Raw genomic sequence first — 13,733 nt, forward strand, 5'->3', positions numbered from 1 at the left:
AATTTCAGAAGTAGTCTCTCAGGAATGCAGTTAGTAGGAGATACTTACTGGTACCTTTATTGTTACCTGATTATTAACAATTTATTGTTAGCAGTTATAGTTAAAAGTTTATTACGTCATTAATGCAATGCTTCCTTCTGAAAATCCCCCCCACACCCACACAGAGTAATTGTATACATGTGGATCTCTCTGTACACAAGTCTGTACTAAACGCTTGAGGCTGGAGCAATTGGAAAACATGGATTAATACTCTAAATTTATAAAATAAATTTATATCACGAATTTATAAAATTTTGTGATTATGGTATGGAATCCTTTTAAATTTAGAGATTAAATTTAAATTCACACCATGAACTAGTATATAAGTTAGTGCTGTTTGATTTAAATTATTAGAACGAGAAAAATATACTTATATGTAGCACATAATTTTTTTTTCGGGAAGGGGGGTGACCATGAACGAAATCTGTCTGAAACTGATAAATGAAACAATTTATAACATAGAAAAAAAAAGGTATTAGAATTTTTTTTTCATTTAAAAACATTCAAAACTATAATTGCAGAAAATTACCCGAAATTTTGTGGCTAAAGGCTTTAGGTCAATTAGAATCACCGATTTTCGCTTCATCTATATATACAAGAAGAAAGTCTGTTCGCTAATAACTCAGTCCCTACTATAACCTATCGTCGCCAAACTTTTTTAAATTCTTTTCTGAGTTCTGGGAAAGGTCTACTTCCACTTTTTCCAAAAAAAAAAAAAAAAAAAAAAAAAATAGTAGCTATAATCAGAGATATTAATTAAAAACTCGGATAAACGATAATTTTTCCCTCACTTTTCCGCGTGGCAACAGTCTCACCAGCTGGAAATGAAAATCTGCCTAATTTCGAAAATTGTTGCCACTACTCGGTTTCAAATCCTAGAGCTTGTTAATAAAAAGTTACTAAGTTTTACGATGAAATGAAAATAGTATTGCCAAACATAAAATATATTATTCCCGATTTCAAAAATTCGTGGAAAGCCATTTCGACTACTCCTAGTTACGTGCGATTTAAATCAGCCGAAATATGAATTAAAAACTCTCAAAGCTCTAATTTTCGCACTCATTTTACCGAGTGAAAACAGTCTCCAGTGTTGGAGATAAAAATGCTTTATTTCGAAAAGTGTCGCTACTGCTCTGTTTCAAATCGTAGAGTTTGTGTATCAAAAATTTCTAAGTTTTACAAAATCAATACATATAAAAAAGAATGTTTGTTTGTGTGTTTATTTGCTCGTAAGCGTTGTTGATTTCTGATCCATTACGATAATACTTTTGCCTCATTTAATCGACTAAAATTGAATATAGTAGGTGAAATATTGAATAGATCTTGAGCTTCTACAACCATTTGATTTGAAAGACGAAAATCATTAAAAACTGCGTGCCATTGTTGCTGATATAATGAGAAAGAATTAGCTTATTTTTTTATGGAAATTTTTTATTTATGTTCCATATAGCATCAAACTGAAAAATGTATGATTATATTATGAATCGGATTTTTTCCACCGTTATTAAAGAAGGATTACAGTGGTACCGTTCTCTCTGTTGTTACATGCATTATTCTCAATCTAACTTAACTGGTATCGGGTTCTTCCGCTAGTTTATTTATACAAATAACTAAATTTACGTCCAAGAGTTTTTTTAATTAAATAATGTAGAATATTTTATAAAGATAGAATTTAAAATTTTTTAACTATCATCAATATTAAGAATTTTTTATTTAATGCATTGTCACTTACATTCAGATTGCAATAAAGTATTTATGTTATTTCCTTAGTGAAAATAATTTTATGGTTTTTTTTTTCATAGATATTCCTTACAATCTTTTCTAAATTTGTTTTAGTAGAAATTCTAAACGTGCAATGCCTTGAAATTAGCTGTCGTAATATTCTTAAAAGTGCTAAAATTATTATAAATTTCAAATTGGAGTGTTATAAATTTATATTAATTGCTAATAAAAATATTTTACTAATAGTTAACTGTGCACCGTGTCCACAGAAGTCCTAACGCGGTCTTTATTTTCGAAATTGTTGGTCATAGACATATACTTCCATTTTCAAAAATGTTTTAAATGACGCAAAATGTCCACAGAAGTCCTAACGTGGTCTTTATTTTCGAAATCGTTGGTCATAGACATATACTTCCATTTTCAAAAATGTTTTAAATGACGCAAAGATTCATATTTTCATATTTTTAAATAAAAAAAGACACTTTTCCGTTTTGCCGGCGCAGGCGATAAAGTCGCCAATAATGGTACAACTGATGCCAAACTGAATATCCTGGCTGGTAACTTTTTACGCCTCATTTTCAAAACAAGTAGTAGCCATTTCTTATCAGATTGATTGTTTCTTTCAACACTGGCATACAATTACATAGAATTTTTACCAGATAGTTCAATTTTATGCCCTAAGGCCATTCGCGGTAATTAAGTCAATTAGGATGCAATCACACCGTTCACCTGAAGACAAAAATATAGAAAAGGCAAAGTCAAGGGTTAAACTCACCCATTCTACTGAGAATGCACTAGCGAAGTAAAGCACTGCGGTTTTACATAATTTCTGAGTAAGCTATTCGTACGAATTGAAATAATTCTTGCATTTAAAGTTGTATGACAAATTGAGATTTAACTTGGAATTAATGTAGATAATTACTGAGAGAATTAGATTTTTCTAGCGTAGTTTACGTGAGATAAGATCACTTGGGTCACGTGATATGAACCGGCGAATCGGGGTGTTGAACCGTGAAAGCATAGTAAATTCTTAAATTAATGTTTTCTTACAATTTTATTGCCTGTATTTATTGGCTTTTTACAAAGTTTTAAACAATATTAAAATGTTTATGCCTTCAAAATAAAAAATTCTTAGAACTAACATTCGTTAACATTTTTTATTTGTGTATATATTGTATGTTGTCGCCAATAAAGTCTCCTTGGCGAGATTTGCGCCGGCGAAACGGAAAACTACCAAAAATAAAGTATGAAAACTGACTTTTTAAAAATTCCTCCATCCTTATATTTATGTTTATGAAAATTTGTACTCTTTATAAAAAAAAAAAAATAAATAAAACACAGAAGTTTTGACTCCCGTACGACAAAAATTGAACGATGTATTTGATATCAAAGTCGAGAATAATATTGAGGGGCCGTACACAACGTGAAGAGTGAAATGTTTGCGTTTGTACCTAACTAAAAAGGAAATGTGGTGTAGAAGACATTATGTATAAGACATTATCCAACTCTTAATATTATTTGCATTAAATAAAATATAAAATTATTTGTACTTTATTGAATATTTTATGATTACCAGATTCTGATTCTAAAGTAATACACCTTTATGTGAATATTATAATATAGTTTTAGATTTTGCAAAACTTGCAAATTATTTGTGTAGAACTTCTTTCTGCATTTTAATATAACAAAATTATAATTTAAAGATTAAAACAGTGTCATTGAATGCCATTTAAGGGAACAATCAACCTTGATTTATTCTAATTTATTCGTTAATCGACTCCTGAATTCAAATTGAATATGACGTCAAAAATCGCTGATTATGAAATTAAATATCCCGGTCAATTTTTTATGTACGAGAGTGAAATCTTTTCTGTTTTATTTTTATAACGAATACAAATACATATGTATAAGGACTGGAGGAACATATAAAAATAGATTTCATAATATTTACAAAATTGTTACTTTAAATTTAAAAATGCGAGAACATGAATCATGAATATTTGCATTATTTAAAATATTTTTGTAAATGGAAGTATATGTCTACGTCCAGCGCTTGTGTAAAATAAAGGCTGGGTAAAGACTTTAGTTGAGACGGTATATAATTCTCAAAGTGACAATAAATAAAATAGTGTAACAAATATTCAACATTGTTAATTAATATAATTTCGCTCATTTTGTGTTCCTTTGACTGACTAAGACCAAATTACTCGTGGTTAGCTTAGAGTTATGTACCGGAATTCTGTATTCTGTCAACTTATTGGCTTGTAACATCATTATAATGGAACGACTTGCATCCACTTGCGAAATTTATTCATGGCAAACGATTGAGCTCTAGAGATTCAACTTGGCTTTTGATAAAAACGTTTGGAATTTGACTGACAAAAGGAAATTCCCAGAATTTTTGCCACTTCGCAAAAAATAAATGGCGCTTTTTGGTATCCACGATGGTAAAAGAAAAGTCACTTACGGCAGCTTATCGGAATCTAGCCAAAAAATTTGAGATATTTTTGTCAAAATTTAGATTAGAAGAGACGTGAAATTCTTCGAGAAAAAGGTATTACAGGTGTGTGTTATTTCTTCCATGAGATTTAAAAAAAGAAGGAAAAAGAATTTTCATTCAAAGATAACATTATTATAGAAACTATTGCGAGAAAAATTTAACCGTTTCTTTTTTTCTTTCTTTCATTTTTTTTTAATGTTAACACGAATGTGACTGGATAATCCAGAAATAAATGTTATCCGAAATTAACTCCGTTGTCATTTGGATACTGGAGGTGTTAAGTTGTATTTATCGTCAAAAATTATGTTTTACAGAAATTGATTCCTTTTGCATGTTTTTATTAAGTGTGAGAAATTTTAAACTCCTGTCTGCTTCATTTAATATTAGTACTTTGACAAACGGTGATGGGAAAAATTTCGATCATACCGTATCATCCGCATTCGGGTGACAGTTCTTTGAGTATTTAGTGGGTAAAGTAGGTATTTGAAAAAAAAAAAGCTGTTGATTGTTGAAAGAAATAAACGAAAATTATTATTTTCGACAGCTTAATTCATTCCCTTCACTAAACTGAATTCTGCTTTCTTTGTAATCCACTTTTCTTTCTTCCTAAGCAACCAATTCTTGTAAAATAATATAAGTGGTATCTACAACACATTTATTGTCATTTATCAGTATTCGAATCAGAATCTGAAGATATAATTTTGTTTATAATTATCTCTCTGAAAAATCTCGACTGTTCGTCATCGCTGCTATTCGAGTTTTTATAAGCCTCGCAACAGGTTTCTTCTTCACTGCTATATGGTTTACTTAAAAATTACTCTTTCATTTTTATTTTAGACATTGCAAAAAGTGGGAGCAACAGTTTTAATACGAAAAAATTTCAACCATTTTTCACTACAAAAAAGGGGGAAAGAAAAATAATTTTCGAATCTCACACCCTTTCATGGATACTTCGTTATTGAGGAAAAATTTTAAACTGAATGATGGTCAAAAATGTTTCATTTTAGACGTTCTAAACTCCTATGATTGGAAAAAACTGGGGCATGGTATAGCAGCGTTCGTGGCCTAAGGAGATTTTCTTACAAAGCGTTGTGGCAATCAACATGTTAAAGCAGTAGCATGCGCACACAATATATTTGCACATTTTTTGCTTGTTTTAAATGGATCTGGCTATTTTATTGCCGATTTTCAACGAATTTTATTTACATATTTTAAGCTGACGTTGCATTTTTGATTTGCAGATTTTAAGCAATTGTTTCTTTGCCTTCATTTATTTACTGTATTAAACTGCACAGGAAAAGAACTTTTAGGCTACGTTTTGCACATGTGAGATTATTCCTGATTGCGATTCAGTATGCTACACTGATATCTAAAAAGATCTCAGATTTTGCATTAGAGAAATAGGTGTTATATTGTTGTGTTCATTGGTCGTACAAATTTAGATTATGGGAAAACACACTTCAATTACCCCCCCCCCTGCTGTATAACAAGGTTTTCGTATTTTGATAGCGTAAAATACAAAATATTACACGTGAAATTCTCTTTTAAATTTGAAGATTTCTAAGTTTCATTAAGTATCCAGTACTTTAATGTTAATGGAATTTTTATTACTTGCATAACTTACAGAGGGTGTTTTATATTTAGAAAAGTTTCCATAAAGAATTAAAAAAAAAACATATGTTTTGGAACAAATATTTCTGGCAACAGCTTATTATTCTAAATGAAAAATATCGTCTGCTGCTTTTAAATTTATCTTCGTTCAAAATGTCGTATGTAAACAAGCTGTAGATTGAAGTATAAGTTTTTCACTTTCCGAAGAGAAATATTCCTATTCTTTAATTCGTAAACGTTAGGAACCAAGATTTACAAGTTTAAAAAATTTCACTAGCTTCTGAGGAGGCATGTGGCTCAACGCAGAACAATTTATAGAAACATGTATGAAAATTATTTAACAGGAGATAAATAGAAATAACGTTATGAGCCTCGATGAAGCATGGATTTAATTAAACGAGGAGGAAATAAATGTTCGCATCTGGATCTGTCAGTGCAAAGAAAGTTTCAGTAAGGTATTTATGGCTGTCTCAGGATTTTCTTGCAATGGGAAATTAAAAATAAGAAGAGTTGTAAGAAATGTTAAAATCAACTCAAACTATTATCAAGAAAAAGATTAACGTTTGAAATTTACCGAAGAAATTCCATTTTATTCCAATGATTTTTCAAAGTGTGAAACTTCATCAAGATTCATCAAGACAAAACCATAAGTCATACTTCGAAAAGCACCACTGCATGCCTTGAGAAAACGAAATTTGATACAGGTATTTGATCACCTTTTCAGTGTATTTCTGCGAAGTTCACCAAAATTTAACCTATGGACCTGTGGTCTCTTGAAAATAGCTTTTTTAAAGCGCAACCACCACGATTGATGAACTCTGGAAAAAAGAGGAAGAATAAGAAAATCAATATTCTTGAAAATTTTACGAAAATTCCTTTTAGCATGGAAATCGCGATACAGAAAATAGGCTATCAGATCGAACATTTAAATATTTTATATGTATTTTTATATGTATTAAAAATTTTATATGTATGTGTACATATGTGTGCATTATTAACTAAATTTTCCGACATTATTTAACTAAATTTCTGTCCCTCATTCAGAATGAAGTAGGGTTTTTTACACTTTTTTATGAAAATATTAAATTAAGAAAAATTTTTGTAGTTTTCATTCATTATAAATTTAAGTTTGTTTTTCTGAATGCGCTTAAGAGGAAAGAAAACTTTAGAAACCTTGAAACGTTAGAAACATTTTATAGTTTTTGCAGAGTAAAATTTAAAAAAAAATAGTGTTGTAGTTATACGTATTGTAATTCTTAGCTTTGCAAGTATAGCGCATCTAGTACATTTAAAAAAACGTCAATGCACTTTCAGAAAATTTGATTGTAATTGTCATTTAATTTGATTGTCATTTTAAAACTAAATCTTAAAATTTTCTCTTGAATTCAGAACTGAATGCAAATGCAGATTTATAAAAAAGCGCAGTTGTGTTAGATTAAAATAAATAGTGTGTATATATATGAATATCCCCCAAAATCATGTTAAATAAAAGTCGCGTGTTAAATCCGTTGAGAATCAAAATTAAGTGTATATGCATAAACTTCTTGACTGTTGTGATAAATATTTTGGAAGGCATAAAATATTTAATACTCTATTTGGTTTAGTTTTGTTAGAGAGAATTATATTTTTATAGGTATTATGTAATAAGACTTGCAGAAAGTCTAAACTGCTTTATAACATTGAGAGTCAACCTGAAAAGAATTGCAATGTAACGTATTTGGTCTTAAACAGATCAAAAAATAACTTAAATTTGTTGTTGTGACATTTTCCATATATAAAACGCGTGATAACCTTCGATCAACGATCTTTTGTGTACCTCTGTACGACTTTTATAACGGCCATAGCCTTTATGTATTATAAATTTAAGCGCTCAGTTTAATACAGTTATTTTGCAGACAGACTCTTGTGCTTATTCCTGTTTTTTAAATTAATTAAGTGTCAGACTAATTAATGAAAATTCATTTAACAACAAGCATATACAATAGTTACAGGATTTAGAAAGTATACGATAAAAATATTAGTGTTTAAGAGTACAGCATGAGATGAAACACCGGAGCCGAGGCACTTACTGCTAGCTTTCCTGTAAAACAATTTTTCCAGCACTCCTACAGCGTAAGCAGGAAAACAGAGCACAAGCAGAGACTAAACCTTATATATAGGTTTGCGTGTAGTTTTACGGGAAAGCTCTCGAAAAATTAAGGATGTAGACTTGAGTCTTATAACTTCTAGAATGTCCTCAAGACTGTAAATGGACATTTCAAGAATAATAAATATTATAACATAATTTTGCTTCTTTTACTTTTATTATTGGAAAATTTAGAGAAAAATGAGGGCTTATATGTTTGTATGCCTTGTACTAATATTTATTTTCAACTGCGCGTTTAAAATATTTATAATAGAGAGTTTAATCAAGTAAAACGTTCTAGAACTTTATAAATTTTGTTTTTAACGTAATTTAATTACCCGGGACGAGTTTACCAAAATAACATGTATTAAAAGTTTTAAAATTGTTTTTGCGTTCATAATGTAATTGCAGGTAAATTCCTATTAAAAAATTACTAAGTTTTAACATATTTTATTTTATTAAATTCTTAACCTGCAGTTACATTATGCAAATGCAAATAGTCCCAGAGTCGTATTTTATATCATTATTTAGTGCTAAGAAGTCACTAAGAAGAAGTCAGTGTGGTTTATTTAAAATGAATAGATTGGAAATAACTTTATTTTTATAGTATCTATAATTAGCTTTTCTGCAAAACTCTATTATGAAAACATTATAGTTGTTTTATCGTATCAAAAAAGTGTACTTATTTCTACGGTAATTTGAAATATATAAAGAGAAATATCAAAATCACTAAATAAAATAATTTATTTTCTGCGTATACTTGGTATATATGGTATAAAGATAAAGCTTTATTTTTAAAAGCGTAACATTTCTTTTTAATTTGGTAATTTCCTCGTTCTGTCCTGAAAATACTAAAATGCTTTTAATAAATCTTAAGTATTACCATTCCTAAATTATTATGATTCTTATGTAAAGCATATACTATCATATGATTTTTTTTACTGTGCAGATTATGCACGTGTTTATTAATGATAAACGTGAAAATAAAATAATGTGTATAATGGTATTTAAACTAAAACCTTTATAAGCCAATAACAGTAAAACGATACTGGATTTTCCCGTTGGAAAATACAGCTTCACTATTCTAACCAGTAAGCTCCCGATTCTCTAATGAAACGAAGAAAACTTTAAAGTGGTCAAGCAACTTATATCTCTAAACATTCAGCTGCTGTTTTTAGTCCCTAATGGTCTGTCTCGAATAATATTTTTGATGTGTTAATAACTGATGTTAAATCTCGTTCGAGCGCGCGAGAGAACTAAACTTTTTTGACTGCTAATTGTATATGTTAATTCGTTAAAAGTTAGTATTCCATGTTAAATTGTTTTACAAATAGTGGCCATTCGCAGCTTCAAAACAGAGATGAATTAAACAGCTAAATTAAACATCTTTGTACTTTCCAGTGTTTTCACATACTGAGTTAGTATTTTTGTGTGTTAACAGTTTGTATAAAATTTGTAAACAAACATACCGGAAGAGTAAAAAATAAATAAATAAAAAAAAATTTGGCAGAGCAAATCATTTGGATACTTTCATCAGTTTACATCCCGAATATAAATAGTATATGAATATAAAATAAAGTATTGCGACTCTTTAGACTCTGTAAATGTGAACATTGATCAGCTATTTGCGTCTACAGTACATAAATACCACTTTTCTAATATTAAATCATAGTTATGTAATGTAATATATGAGTGTACTGCAACCCTCCTGGCCGATAATAATCGGCCTCATGGTTAACGCAGCACACCCAACACAGGCAAACAAAAATACAGTTAAAGGATTCAAACGAAAGATTAACGCATAGATTAAAACAGAAATACCGTTAAAAACATTAAACCAAAATTCCCAGTATTGTTTTATTGCCAATTGTAAAGTTTATCAAATCTTTTGCAAATCTAAACTCTTGATTGGGGCAGTAGAATTCCTTTATGTTACCATGTTTTTCCCTAACATGTCGGAATAATACGCAGTCTTCGACGAAATGTCTTACATTGCCTTCAGCACTACAAACACTACAAAGAATATTATTTTGCAAATTAAATTTTCCAGGTATGCCGGGAAGCGCCCGTGTCCAGTAATTATTTGATTGTAATCAAAATCACATATCATTCTCATATTTTTAGAAACTTCAAAGTTAAACAAATTATTCTTTCCATTTTCCGAAATCTTTCATTTATCTTTCCAGCAATCATAATAGAAATCCTTTATTTTACGAAATAACAATTCTTTTTGATGTCTGAATATCGAACGTATCCCCGGCATTATCCGTAGCAGTCTCTTTGGCCAGCATTGTGGTCCCTTTCATTGCCGTATATGCCTCTCACTGCCAATATGGGCTTTCACCCAGTTCATTTTCAAGGACATCACAGTAACATAATTTTCCCTTTTTTTAACTTTTGCATTTGCCTAGTTAGCATGTAGTTTGCAATCTATTGTATTTTTATCGTCAGCTAGGACGATATATACAGGGTGTATCAGTACATGCGGCGGAGGACGCGGGCACCACCCCTTTACCATATGGTTAATTGGTGTAGCGCCACGTCCACCAGTGTCAATATAAATATCAAGGACTCGGACGCTAGGTGCATTAGATTTCACTTATTGCGCCTGACTGGCGTAAGATAAAATGTTCTACTGTATGTAATGGTTATATGCATGCACGGGTAGGATATGGAAACAGTAAGATGATAATGCATAAAACAATTATATGTGGAGATATGCTGAAATATAACATACCAACACAGATATCATAGATACATTAAACATATGTTACATAAAAAATAATAACTAACATACTATTATACCTACATTAATCAAACATTACCTAAATATCAAGGACTGAGGCAGTAGTTGCATTAAAATTTCACTTACTACTCCACACAGGGGCGCGTTAAAATATTCTATGGTACATTGTTATTTACATGCAGGGGTAAAACATGGAAAAAGTTACTTAACAATTACTAACACCCAATATCCTAAATACATTAAACTTTTGTTACATAAACATTAATGACTTGGATACTATGTTTACATTGGACAGACATTGCATGGATATCACAGACACAGACGTTGTGCTTTAAGCTTCACTTATTGCGCTACACAGCCACATATTAAAGTATTCTATGGTACAAGGTTATATATGTGCAGGGGTAAGTAAGGCATAGAAAACAGTTAGATAATAATGCATAAGACAATCATATGTGGAGACATGCTGAATTATAAGATACAAACACAGATATCATAGATACATTACAAATACATTACATGAAAACATCTTAGATACATTACACATACATTACACACACGTTACATGAAAATTAATGTCTAAAATACTATATCTACATTAAAAAGGCGTAGCCTAAATATCAAAAAATGAAGGCACTGGTTGTATTAAATCTTCACTTAACTGCACCACACAGGGGCACGTTAAAATAATCTATGTACATAGTTATTTACATGCAGGGATGAAACTTGTGGAGAGTTACATAACGATTATGGAAACAATATTATATAAACACTAAACATATGTTACATAAAAATTAGTGACTGAGATACTATGTTTACATTAACCTGACATATATCAAAGACTCAGATGCTATTGCGCTACTCTGGAGCATGTTAAAATATTCCATGGTACATAGCCATGTACATGCAGGGGTAAAACATGAAAAACAATTACATATTAATGTCATATGTAGAGACAGTCATATGTAGAGACATGCTTAAATATAAAATACAAACACAGATATCATATATACATTACACATACATTACATGAAAATCAATGACTGAGTTTGTCTACATTAAACAAACATTATATATATATATATCAAGGTTACTGCGCCTCACAGGTACGTGTTAGAATATGCTATGGAACATAGTTATATACATACAGGGGTAAAGCATGGAAGACAGTTACACAAAATTGCATAGGATAACTATATGTGGGAGCATGCTACAATACAGAATACAGTCCCTGATATCATGGGTACAGTAAGCATATGTTACATAAAATCGGTACAATAAACCATTGGGCAGTTATATGAAGAAACCATGCTAAAATATAAAAAACATACACAAATATCATAAATATAAAAAACATATACTGAGTACAATCAATAGTTTAGACACTATATTTACATTAAACACACGTTACATATAAATCAATGACTTGAACACTGGTTACATTATAGCTTTGCTTACTATGTTGGAGTTACATCAATACATTTGAACTGTAGTATAGCACATTTTGTCTTAGACACACATACGCACAGTTTGCAATTTGCAGATTACATTTGGAACAAACTTACAGATACTATTGCGTTTTAATATTACATGTGCCTATGTGATTTGCATATTGGGTGTAAAATCAGACGCAGAGTTTAGGCGTCCATTCATTACAAATTTCACAGTACTTGTAACGTTATGCAGTTCATATTGCATTGAGTATATGCAAGTGTGCTCAATGTCCACACGTACATTGATCTGAGGAACAGATGCCAAATCGGTAGAAGTATACAGGAAAAGGTCCATGTCCCGAAATGTACCTAACCAGCTGTGAATTGGCAATGTTCCGTTCTGTGTCCACATAGCTGATGTGGTAGTGGACACGTCTTCCAGTGGTACTGTCATCCCATTCTTGTTGCCACTTGCCAATGGCTTTAAGTCGTAGTGACTTCTTTAGAAATGTGACCGGCCATGGGATATTGAACTGCAAATCTGTCGGGCCTAACGCCGCTTCTTTGGCAAGTTGGTCCGCCATCTCGTTTCCGAGATGACCCGCATGTGCTTTGATCCATTCAAGCTTGATGTGCAGGTTGCATTGGCGCAGATTTGCTTGAATGCCCTGTATTATTTTACTGACATGGTTGGGGTTCATGATGGCATGCAACGACGACAAACTGTCGGTTTTGATGGTGGCATTATGGATGTTAGAGGAGAGCAAATAGTTAACTGCTCGGGCAATTGCTATCGCTTCTCCTTGAAAAAAACTGTTATGCTGCCGCAGTTGTGCCTTCCATCTTGCTTGAATTGTATCATGTCGCATGACTATGTATGAGCATCCCGCTTTTTCATCAATTTTGGAGCCGTCGGTGAAGATGTTAAATAGTGTGGGGGAATTAGTCGTAGACGGGTTGATGGTGACTTTGACACCAGTGCCTTTGCTCGCTGGGTGGACATGCAGTGGTCGATCAATGACTTCATATTCTTCCGGATGGAAGTATTCCTCGTCAAACACAGTTGGCTTTTTGAGTTACAGTAAGCGGTGACAGACTTTCAGAAGAGATAGAGTACACCTAAGACGATGGGAAATCACATACCAGTGCATGGTCGGAAAAGCTTTGCTGGCGCGGTAGTGACGACACAAAAATCAAGAAAGAACACGAACGCGGTGAGAAAATATGTTTATTATTCAGAGTAAAAGGCAAAAACAAAGAAAAAAACATAACGAGACAACGATCGTCAGCAAAGAAGGTATTCGAAATTACGACATGGACGATGATGCAGGAACAGTGTGTCATGCATCTTCCATTCGTAATGCAGATCTTCCATGCGCCGGACAAGTGAGGCCTGCATCACGGTCCGGGTTGTAACTTCGAACACCTTCTTTAATGACGGTCGTTGTCTCGTTATGTTGTTTTTTCTTTGCTTTTGCTGTACTCTGAATAATAAACATGTTTTCTCACCACGTTCGTGTCCTTTCTTGATTTTTGTGTCGTCACTACCGCCCCAGG

The 13,733-nt window shown here is 31.6% G+C and overlaps 1 protein-coding gene across 2 annotated transcripts in view; it reads left to right on the forward strand.

The window, feature by feature from the left end:
• Positions 1-13,733, forward strand: part of LOC118200115 (cyclin-dependent kinase 6-like) — a 596,937-nt gene that overhangs the window by 125,457 nt on the left and 457,747 nt on the right. The gene's annotated exons all lie outside the window — the stretch shown is intronic.

The sequence above is a fragment of the Stegodyphus dumicola genome, chromosome 9 (genome assembly GCF_044657685.1).
Source record: "Stegodyphus dumicola isolate Sdum_Otavi_A_Nest chromosome 9, ASM4465768v1".
Classification (NCBI taxonomy): domain Eukaryota; kingdom Metazoa; phylum Arthropoda; class Arachnida; order Araneae; family Eresidae; genus Stegodyphus; species Stegodyphus dumicola.